The sequence below is a fragment of the Schistocerca cancellata genome, chromosome 5, assembly GCF_023864275.1.
Source record: "Schistocerca cancellata isolate TAMUIC-IGC-003103 chromosome 5, iqSchCanc2.1, whole genome shotgun sequence".
NCBI lineage: Eukaryota > Metazoa > Arthropoda > Insecta > Orthoptera > Acrididae > Schistocerca > Schistocerca cancellata.
Genome location: NC_064630.1, coordinates 815,975,145 through 815,987,405, shown reverse-complemented (window position 1 = coordinate 815,987,405; position 12,261 = coordinate 815,975,145).

Genomic DNA, 12,261 nt, shown 5'->3' with positions numbered 1-12,261 from the left:
TATTTCAAATTCTAAAGATGGCAGGGGTAAAATACAGGGAGCGAAAGGTTATTTACAATTTGTACAGAAATCAGATGGCAGTTATAAGAATCGAGAGGCATGAAAGGGAAGCAGCGGTTGAGAAGGGAGTGAGACAGGATTGTAACCTCTCCCCGATGTTATTCAATCTGTATATTGAGCAAGCAGTAAAGGAAACAAAAGAAAAATTTGGAGTAGGTATTAAAATCAATGGAGAAAGGACTTGGAAGAGCAGTTGAACGAAATGGATAGTGACTTGAAAGGAGGATATAAGATGAACGTCTACAAAAGCAAAACGACGATAATGGAATGTAGTCGAATTAAGTCGGGTGATGCTGAGGGAATTAGATTAGGAAATGAGACACTTAAAGAAGCAAAGGACTTCTGCTATTTGGGGAGCAAAATAACTGATGATGGTCGAAGCAGAAAAGATATTAAATCTAGACTGGCAATGGCAATGAAAGCATTTCTGAACAAGAGAACTTTTTAACATCTAGTATAGATTTAAGTGTCAGGAGGTCGTTTCTGAAAGTATTTGTATGGAGTATAGCCATGTATGGAAGTGAAATATGGACGATAAATAGTTTGGACAAGAAGAGAATAGAGGTTTTCGAAATGTGGTGCTAGAGAAGAATGCTGATGATTATATGGGTAGATCACATAACTAATGAGGAGGTACTGAATAGAATTGGGGAGAAGAGGAGTTTGTGGCACAACTTGGACTAGAAGAAGGGATCGGTAGGTAGGACATGTTCTGAGGCATGCCAAGGGATCACCAATTTAGTACTGGAGGGCAACGTGGAGAATAAAAAACATAGAGGGAGACCAAGAGATGAATACACTAAGCAGATTCAAAAGGATGTAGGATGCAGTAAGTACTGGGAGATGAAAAAGTTTGCATAGGATCTACATCTACATCTACATCTACATTTATACTCTGCAAGCAACCCAACAGTGTGTGGCGGAGGGCACTTTACGTGCCACTGTCATTACCTCCCTTTTCTGTTCCATTCGCGTATGGTTCGTGGGAAGAGCGACTGTCTGAAAGCCTCCGTGCGCACTCGAATCTCTCTAATTTTACATTCGTGGTCTCCTCGCGAGGTATAAGTAGGGGGAATCAATATATTTGATACCTCATCCAGAAACGCACCCTCTCGAAAACTGGCGAGCAAGTTACAACGCAATGCAGAGCGCCTCTCTTGCAGAGTCTGCCACTTAAGTTTGCTAAACATCTCCATAACGCTATCACGGTTACCAAATAACCCTGTGACGAAACGTGCCGCTCTTCTTTGGATCTTCTCTATCTCCTCCGTCAACCCAATCTGGTACGGAACCCACACTGATGAGCAATACTCAAGTGTAGGTCGAACGAGTGTTTTGTAAGCCACCTCCTTTGCTGATGGACTACATTTTCTAAGGACTCTCCCAATGAATCTCAACCTGGTACCCGCCTTACCAACAATTAATTTTATATGAACATTCCACTTCAAATCGTTCCGCAGGATAGAGTAGCATGGAGAGCTGCATCAAACCAGTCTAAGGACTGAAGACGACAACAACAACAACCATTTTTTGTAACACCGATTATGGAATGAATGTACTACATAGAACTATAGTGACAAAGTATGAAGGCTATAGAGGATAGCAAAAGGAAGCACAAAACATTGCTCGATTACCATATGTTCAAGGTGTCACTGAACCAGTGGGCATAATTCTCCATTGAGCAGGCATCAAACCAAATTTGCGAGGCAGCAACAGGATGAAAGATGTTCCTCACACAACGAAAGGCACAGCTGACTAACTACATGCTGCTGGAGTTCATGAAATCAGGTGCAAATGTGGATTGGTGTATATATGTGACATGGGCGACCTATCAGCACATAGGTATCTGAACACGAATTACATATCCGAGTATGAGAACACACCAGGATCAGTGCGGCAAACAGTCGATTTTGGTAAAACAAGCATGTTGTGGAAACAGCTCTCACATTAAGGAGGAAGAAGAGAGAGGCAATAGAAATAGCCAGGCAACTGGCCAGTATGAACAGACAAGATGGGCACCGACTTCAGACGTCTTGGTTGCCAACAATAACAGCACTACAGGACAACAGATAACTTGAAGCCACACACAAAGGCGCACAGGAAAAGCGCACTGCGTGTAGATTAGGTCAGGTTACATTACGTCATACTGGCATGCTTCAGCCAGCACTAAAATTCAGGGAAGCGACACCACATCATGGTTGGCGCCTGGTTTTCCATTAGCCGATTTCCACAAATCACAACCAGTAATGCAAACATCAAACAAAATTTCAGTTATCCACCAATGAAAAAAAAATATAGAAACACCAATGACGATTTTAACATCCCTCCCCTTCATCCAAAACAGCCTATTAGAATTACACAACAACCAAGCTTGCTGGTATATTGAAAACACAGGTTTCACACTCAGCAGTTAACAAACCACTCAGAAGAAAGTCGCTTGTCATGAGGACCGAACCATCAGTGCTCTTATATGTATTGACAGTGTGGTCACGAGCCCCCAAAAATTTTAATGAATGTTTTACAAATAGTCAAAGGGAGGAACGAAAACGTATTGTCCTGAGCAACTGTAAGGCATTTTATAGCCTGGCCAGGATTGGTAAGGGATTTTGAGTGCAAAATAAAGTTGAAGGAGCATCAACTGTTTTCGAAGCAGCCTTATATCACTCCAGTTACAAAATAAAACAAAGTGGTGAGAAAAAACATTCAATAGATGGTCTTAAGGGGGATAATTGAATGGTCAACCTGCAGGTATAATAAACCACCTGTAGTTCAATGAAGAATAACGGTGGTGTCAGGTTGCTACTGGAAGCAAGTAAGTTAAATGACATTGTAGTAAGAGAGAGTGACAGACTAGCTAACGTAGATGAAATTTTTCAATAGTTCCACTCATGTACATTTCTCACATCTTTTGATATGACTTGTGGCTATTGGAATATCACTTTGGCCAAGGAATCTAGGCCATGCACACAATTCTTACATCAAGGTAAGTGTTTAGTATACTGTGTCAGATGCCATTTGCTCTGTACTTGTCTGTGTGTGTTTATCAGAGCTGTTGACAAGGTGCTAGGTGCGATATTAACTGGCGAAATAACGGTCTATGTAGATTACCTCGTAGTGAGTGCAGAATGCTTCAAACACTGTAAGATCCACAATGAGGTATTGAGAGGTATGAAACTAACATCAGTAAATCTCAAGATGGAAAGAAGAAAATTTCATATGTGGGTTACAGGATTAACAAGAAAGGCATACAGCCTCATGCAGAATAGCTTGCTGCTACTGCACGTATCCCACCACCCAAGCTGGAGTACAGCTTTCATTTAGTAAGAACTCTAGCAGACAAGGAAAATGCGACCATTATGTTGGACACACAAGATTATAACAAATGAATGGGGGATCTTCTGAGTGAATCCATTTACAGAAACTTCACAGAGATCCTACGTACAAGACAATCAAATTGACACAACCACTACTAAAGTAAATTACAATGAATTTTGACACGGCCAGAAGTCTCATCTCACAAGTTCCACAGGCACAAAAAAAAAAAAAAAAAAAAAAAAAAAAAAAAAAAAAAAAAAAAATTCGGTGCACCGAAGGTCCACAAAGAGGACTTTCCTTTACAACCGATTGTGAGTACCATTAATTCACCAACGTACGGTCTAGGGGAGGAACTGGCCCCAAAGTTCTGACATTTGGTGAGTGAAACAAAATTATACATTAAGGACTATACCCAATCGGTGAAACTTTTAAAACAAAACTGTAACTTGGCTACAGAAATGATGGTTAGCTTCGACGTCAAGTCTTTATTCACGATTGTAACTATACATGACACCATGAACAGGGACGCATGGCACGCGATATCTGCGATCTAGTGCTCCACTGTGTTTAACGAGCACCTATTTCAGGCGGAAAGGGAAATTTTATGAACAGAGAGGTGGAGTAGCAATGGGCTACCATCTTTCGCCTATTGCAGTAGACATCTTTATGGAAGAATTTGAAGAAACAGCATTACAGTCCGCACCATTACACCCAGATTGATGGCTTGGATATCTACAAACTACTTTTATTATTTGCCCACATATGGAGGAAGAGCTAGGAAACTTCCAACAGTACCTCAACCATCAGCATGAACTATCCACTTTATTATGGAGTTGGAAAAGAATTGGGTGCTGCCTTTCTTCGATGTGGAAGTTCTGCAGAAATCCAGATGGATAACTGGGCCATAGATAAAATAATAAGCCAACCTGTACTCACAGGTACCTGCATTCCTCCTCCCAATATCACCCTACACAGAAGAAACCAAAACTGCTCTCAGGATCAGCGATGAGGAACATCTAAAGGGTGAACTACAAAACCTCCAGTCCATTTTTTGTGCCAACGGTTATGGAATGAATGTACTACATAAACAACAATGTATGAAGGCTATAGAGGATAGCAAAAGAAAGCACAAAACATTGCTCGATTACCATATGTTCAAAGTGTCACTGAACCAGTGGGCAAAATTCTCCATTGAGCAGGCATCAATCGAAATTTGCGAGGCACCAACAGGATGACAGATGTTCCTCACACAATGAAAGACACAGTTGACAAACTACATGTTGCTGGAGTTCGCGAAATCAGGTGCGAATGCGGATTAGTGGATGCAGGTGAGATGGGGGACCCATCAGCACACAGATATCTCAACACAAAAAGACACATTCAAGTATGAGAGCACACCAGGGGACCAGTGTGGCTTTTGGTAAAGCAAGCATGCTGGCTAAACAGCCTTCTACTTTCAGGAGGAACATTAGAGATGCAATACAAATAGCTGAGTGATGGGCCAATATGAACAGAGAAGACGGGCAAGACTAGGTTGCGAGCAGAGCGAGTGACTGACTAGCTTACACAGAGGAAATTTTGCAAAAGTTCCACAAATGTAAATTTCTTTTGATATAACTTGCGGTTATTGGAATATCAGTTTCACCAAGGAATCTAGACCATGTACTGCATATGGTAAGTTACAAATCCTGTGTAATGCCATTTGGTATGTACTTGTCTATGTGTGTGTCTATCACAGCTGTTGACAAGGTGCTACGTGAGATATTAAGTGATCTTTTCTATGTGTGTCTACCAGAGCTGTTGACAAGGTGCTAAGTGAGATATTAACCAATGAAATAAAGGTCTATGCATACGATATCCTCGTAGTGAGTGCAGAATGGTTCAAGCACTGTAAGATTCTGAATGAAGTACTGAGAGCTATGTATAGAGGAGACATGAAATTAAAATTAGTTTTGGAAAGAAGGGAATTTCATTTGTGGGTCACAGGATTAACAAGGAATACATACAGCCTGATGCAGAAAAACTTCCTGCGATTGCAGGTTTCCCACCACCCAAGCTGGAGTACAGCTTTCACTTAGTAATAACACAAGCATACAAGGAAATGTGACCATTGTATTGGACACATAAGATTATAACAAACCAATGGTGGATCTTCTGAGTTTACCAATTGACAGAAACTTAACTGAGATCCAACGTACAAGACAATCACATCGATGCAAACACTAGAATGAATTTTGACATGGCCAGAAGACTCATGCCCCAAGTTCCACAGGCACCAAGAATGTATGATGTACAGATGGTACCTTTCCTTTACAACCAATTGTGAGTAACATTCAATCAACAATGTACAATCTAGCAAAGGAACTTGCTCCAAAGCTACGGCATTTGTTGGGCCACACAAATTTATACATTAATGACTCCACCCGTTTTGTGGAACTTTTAAAAGAAAACTGTATCTCAGCCCCAGACTTTATGGTTAGGTTCGACGTGAAGTCTTTATTCACGATTGTACCTATACACAACACTATGAACAGGGACGCATGGCAACCGATATCTGCGATCTAGTGCCCCACTGTTTAACGACCACCTATTTCAGGTGGGAAGAAGAATTTTATGAACAGACAGGTGGAGTACCAAAGGGATCCCCTACTTTGCCTATTGCAGCACACATCTTTATCAATAAATTTGATGAAACGGCGACCCAGTCCGCACCATTACTCCCAGAATGTTGGTTCCGATATCTAGAAAGTACTTTTATTATCTGGCCACAACGAGTGGAAGAGCTACGAAATTTCCACCAGCACCTCAACCATCAGCACGAAGTATCCAATTTACTATGGCGATGGAAAAGAATCACGTGATGCCATTCCTCGACGTGGAACTTTACAGAAGACCTGATGCTAAACTGGGCCATAATAAGCCAACCTGTACTGACAGGCACCTGCTTGCCTCCTCCCAGTATCACCATACACACAAGATATCCGCCCTGCACACTTAAACCAAGAGGATTCTCAGGATCGGTGATGAGGTACATCTGAAGAGTGACAGCAACAGCTCGGAGGTGGGCAGTCAGGGAGACGAGCCGACCATGAAGTTCATCCTGTACGACCAGTACGGCTCCCCCACGAGACTGAATGCTGACTTTGGGGGGAAGGTCAAACCGGACCAGGAAGAAATCTGGAAGCTCAAAGTGGTTGTTAGGGCGCAGTTTCCCCAAAGCAGAGAACAAGTGGACACTGTGATTCTAAGAGTAGCCGTAAATGCTCTCTGTCGGATCGAAGGCCACGAATGTTCCACTGCAGGAGAAACAGGGTGAGGAAAACTGAAGGGGTGTCACATCGGTGGCTACTGAGTGCAGCCTTCGAAGATTCGCTGCTACAGGGCACGGATGAGGAGGATACTGCTCCAAGCGGTCTACTGAAGTTTCGGCATTATTCTGCTTCTGGCCTATGGAGTCTGGGGCGGAAAAGTTGTCGGCATGCACACTAGTGACACGGATGTCAGCCGGACGAAGGTATCACATGACAACATCGTCGAAGAAGATCTTCGAGTCGGAGAAGAACGTTTGCTTTTTTTTTTATTTCTTCCAGCCTTTCCGGGTAGCAGAGGAAGACTCAGGTGTCAGTCGGCTGGAGGAATGTAGGAAGATTTCACAGGAGTATTCCTTCTATCCTCCCTTCTGTCCTTTCCAGCCTGCCGGTTGCGTAGCTGGTGACTTCGCCCCTTGAGGCGCGAGTTTGGTGGCGTGTTGCACGGCTGGAGGAGGAGACTGGGACACTACCATGATGCTAGGTGATTTCACAATTGCAGTGCTAAATTTGAGGTCGCACATCTCAACACACATGCTCTTCGTGGGGCGAGGTGTAGTGGGAACAGTATTGTAAGTGTCAGATGGTAGAATGCAGGGTTTCTGATTAGCGGACAACTTACGAGTAACTGGGCACGGCACTTTTTCCTTCACCTGGATCTCCCGGACGGCCCACTCATCGAGGGAGGAGACGGCACAACTGCCATTGCAGTCGATGCGACAGGGCCCTACTACAGGTTACGTATCCGGCCGGGTGTCGTCAGGACTCTCGAGTGTGGTAACGGTGACACTGGTAGCAGCGCATCGTGTTTAGAATATACAGTCTGATTGTGATAACTTTATAGCCTGCTTTGATCTTGGACGGAAGCACCACTCTATCAAAGGCGAGAAAAAGAGTGCGGGTGGGCACTAAGGTGTAGTATACCTTTTTCATCACCCGTCGGATGACAATGACACCCTGATAAGAGAGATAAGATTGCATTTCGGCCTCGGTCAGACCGTCGAGCAGCCCAGTGCAAATAACACCACGGGAAGAATTGAGAGTGCTACGGGCCTCGACACGAATGGGATAGTCGTGGAGAAGCGAAGCGCCAAGCAGTTTTGTGCTCGAGAATCAGGAGCAGTCTCCAAAACCAAAGTGCCATGCCTTAAACGAGATCAGGATTTCGCTGGGCCGGAAATTGCATTGAAACCTTTCTGAATAATAAACAGATTTACCGTGGCAAAGCACTGACCGTCTTCAGAACTTGAGATGACGAGGAACCTCAGTGCAGCTGTGAGGGTCTTCAAATTGTTAGCCTCATTCTGTAGACATTTCGTAGCTGTCGACTGTGGAGACAATCGGCTCATTGCGTGAAAAACCCCCACGATTGCCAATGTCTTCGATAGCGCGCTCCTTCCGACTGGGGACCCCTTCAGAACAGGGAACACTCGTCTCGGGTAACAGTTCACACCTCAGCTCACAGCTCCCGAACACCTGACAGAGGGGCCAATCGGCAATTTGGGAACGTAGTAACTCAGGCAATCACCCCTCCCTGTGCCCAACTTGTACCAGAGGTACATGCAAACACTACCTGTCGACCCGGGGCTGGGAATTACACATTACCCACTCGCCCATTACGCATCTAGACGTGTAGGCCAGCTTTCGGTAATGCTCCAGGAGGAAGAAGGAGAGGAACCTCAAATGCTGAAGAGGAGGAAGGACAGAAGGTGAACGAAGAAAAAAAAAGGGAACAGAAACAGTTGAGAGTATTCCAATACTGAATATGAAAATGCACAATACATTTCCCGACAGCCCAGACGAGGGAGAGAGAAGGGAACAGCAAGGGGATAGACAGGCAGCACGATAGTGACTGTAGGAGATTAAAGGATGACTCAGACAAAATTTCTAGTCAGTGTGATGAATGACAGCTTCCTCTAAATGTAGGAAAATGTAAGCTATTGTGGATAAGCAGGAAAAACAATCCTGCGACAGTCGAATTACGGCATTAGTAGTGTGCTATAGAGTGAGTGTGTCAGATTGGTAGCAGGGAAGGCGAATGGTAGACTTCAGTTTATTGTGAGAATTTTAGGGAAGTGTGGTTCATATGTAAATAATGAGACCATGTATAGAACACCAGTGCAACTCATTCTCGAGTACTTCTCTAGTGCCTGGGTTTCCCAGTAGGTCAGATTAAAGGTCGACATCCAAGCATTCATTACAGAGACACGCTGCCACAAGCTCTAAGCATTAGTCCCAGCAGATGCCGGCTGACTGTCCTCAGATGGTGTCCCAGCCTGCAATACCTCCTAACTTTGCATTCCTAAGAGCGGCTGTCCAGACTACTGAGGTCACCTCAAGTCCACCCTAAAGGTGTACAACAAATTTGGTTTCTCTTTGAGAGCAGCAATATCAGAGACATTTGTTATCGGTAGGCTCGATATTTGTGTATTAGACCGCATGTGCCAAGAACACACTTTTAATATTTTTCCCAGTCAACCTTGATGTTGCTACATTCTGTGAGCCTCGGACTGAGCTTCACTATTTCATAGAATCTTCTGCCCAAGACCCCCCCTCCCCCCTCTCTCTCTTTCCACCCTCACCCCCTCCACATAGCTCTCTGCCTCAAAGCTCACTCGGGTCTATAAAAATTTACCATGGCAGTACTAGTCACCATTTACTGTGATTAGCCAAGCACAACTTTTTACCACATCACACACTCCAGTAATACACAACTTTTTACATCATACATTCCAGCAACCATTTACTATGATTAGCCAAGCACAACTTTTTGCCACATCACACACTCCAGCAATCAAGAAATTTTTACCACATCATACACTCCAGCAACCATTTACTATGATTAGCCAGCGCCACTTTTTACCATATCACATACTCCAGCAATCAACACCCTACTCAATGCTCAAGTAGCAGTTTTGTCATTTTCTGTGTCTACACTTACAGATTGCTGGCACTCAATTCCTAACAGTTCTTTAACTTTCAGGACATTGGTCCTGAAGCTAACTGAACCTCATGTTGGAACAAAGATTTTCTGTTTTACATGTGATTTTATCAGTAAATGTGTTTGACTATCTATCTTTCATTTAGTCACAAACATCATTTCTGCCATACTATATAAAGTAAGGAACAGCAGTCAATTACATATAGGTGGGTCGATGCAGGAAGCACTTAACACTTAACAGAAAACGGCATTAACATTAGCTTTTGAGCACCAGCTTTTTTTTTCCAGTAGTACCATACACATTCAAACAGATCACAGAGACACGCCAAATGTATACTCTTGTGGCGATGGCATCAGTCTTCCATCCTAATACTGATCATATCACATGTCACAGGATTTTTACATAAAATCGTACCAAATTATCAACCTATGTAGGAAACTGATACCAGCACATATTTTACATGTGGTAGCATTTGGAATGGATGCAGTCATTCTAGATTTGAGAAAAATAGTGCCCTAACTGGAGTTCCTCAAATTGTGGTAACTTGTGCAGACAACAGAATAAATAACACTACTATCCACTGTCAAAAAGTTGCCTAGCTTCCATTTTTATTAAACTTCTTACTTTGCTTTCCACATGCTCCTTAGTAGAACACACCAAAAGAATGTAATGAAAGTTGAGAAAATACCGTCACCAAGAGACCTGTTCCCAATGGAACCAAACCTGATAGAATGAAATTCCTTCACAAACACCAACACACTAAAAAACGAAGTAAATTTACTCATTCTAAAAAGCAACAGCCCACTAATACAGTGAATTTTGTACAAAACAGTATTTGCACAGATAGCTGAATGTTCCTACCAGTAAATCGTTCCCTTGTGAATACAAATACATTTAAACTTAACATCTTAAGCCATCTAGGATAACTCTGAATTAGCAAACAGATTATAGCAATCAATAAACGTGCTCATACTTCACTGGACCCAGCTCGTCTATTTAGGCCAGAAAGATGGTCTACTACAGACAATTCAAATATTTTTGTTTCAGAATGAACAGTGAATGGACTGGTCTTTACATTAAATAAGCAATCTCTCAGTATCAACAATAGTGACTTACGGAAGAAACAAACGCAAATCGTTATCACTTATTTGCCATTAGAACCTCGTTTCTCCCAATCAAGACTAATGTTTTGCTGCTGTACACTCTAACTTTGCATACGCATCTCAACAGTTGTTATATTACCTGGAAGCTGTTATAAATGTGGAGGAAGAAAGTGAAACATTCAAGTCTCCATCTATAATATAAAATATCTGTAAATATTAACATCCTCAGCAGGAAGCATTTTACGTTATTAACATCCTCGTTACTTACCCGTAGATGTGATTCTGCTCACAATGACGAGCTAGGAGGGCTGTTTGCAGGTACCGAAGTAGTTCTTGGCTCAGGGGCAGGTACCACTGTAGCAAGTGGAACTGAAGTAACTTGTAGAGGTGGTCGTGGTGGTGCTGGAGGCTGTGTCGTCGGTGCTGGGAGTGGAGGAGCCGCGTAGGTGGTCAACAGGCAGGCATCTCTATGCCACAGATTTCCCACAGTACATAGAGGTGCATTGCTATCACGAACTCCTCAACAGAGAGAGCATCATCCTTTGTTATCAGCGACTTGCCTGCGCACACAGTAAGTTGGCTCACTAACTATAATTTACAAAAACAAATGTCGTAATCTACAAGAACACATCACAACTATATAAGGACTGGCAAGTCTTAAATGGTAGAAATTTCTTTTTAGTGAGTAACAAGCCGTCACTAAAAGGACTGGCACAGATATGTCCAGGAAGTTTGGGCAAAAATAATGGCGTATGTTGGATGGGCAGTAAAATCATGTATCCAACATAAAGCAAGTTTGCTCCTACAAAGATTGGTCTATGCAGCAAATGCTGTACCTGAGCAAACAGTTAATTTGAAAATAGTCATAATCTCAAACCACATTAAAATTAGTATAGAGAAGCTACTGGTACATTGCTAATACAGGGTGTATATGGAGGCAAGGAAAAAAAATTCCTGGATTATTCCCGGATTTCTCCCGGATATCCCGTTTAAAAAATATGCTTTTTCCTGGTCGTAAATACACTTTTTCTGTGCTAAGTGACAGTAGGTTATCCGCAGATTTTCCCTCGAAACTGTAAAACTTATCAATCCTTTGAATGGTTGACGTTTTAAACAATCGCGTAGAACTTCCTGGAAAAAAAAGAAAAGACGGGGGCGAGAAGTTTTGGAGAGACTTTTAATAAAAAAAGGAGAGAAGTTTTGGAAAGACTTCATTTGCAGCAACATATACACTGTATATTTTCATATTACAAAACTATAAATTCTAATTCCACCAAACACAGCGCGTTAGTTTCCGGAGCGTTTGAAACCAAGGTTGCGATGTTCTTTTGTAAGTCAGTCATATCTCAAGCCACGAGATCTCACCAGGCGATGACAGCAGCTATTCAGAGCATAGGACACGTGTTATAGTCAGCCAATAGCAAGATCACTGGTTACATAGCGTGAACACACAAGGGGAAAAGTTAACGGTTTACATTAATGTACACAGCACCGTATATCCACAAGAAAAGCTAAGCTTTCACATACAATATT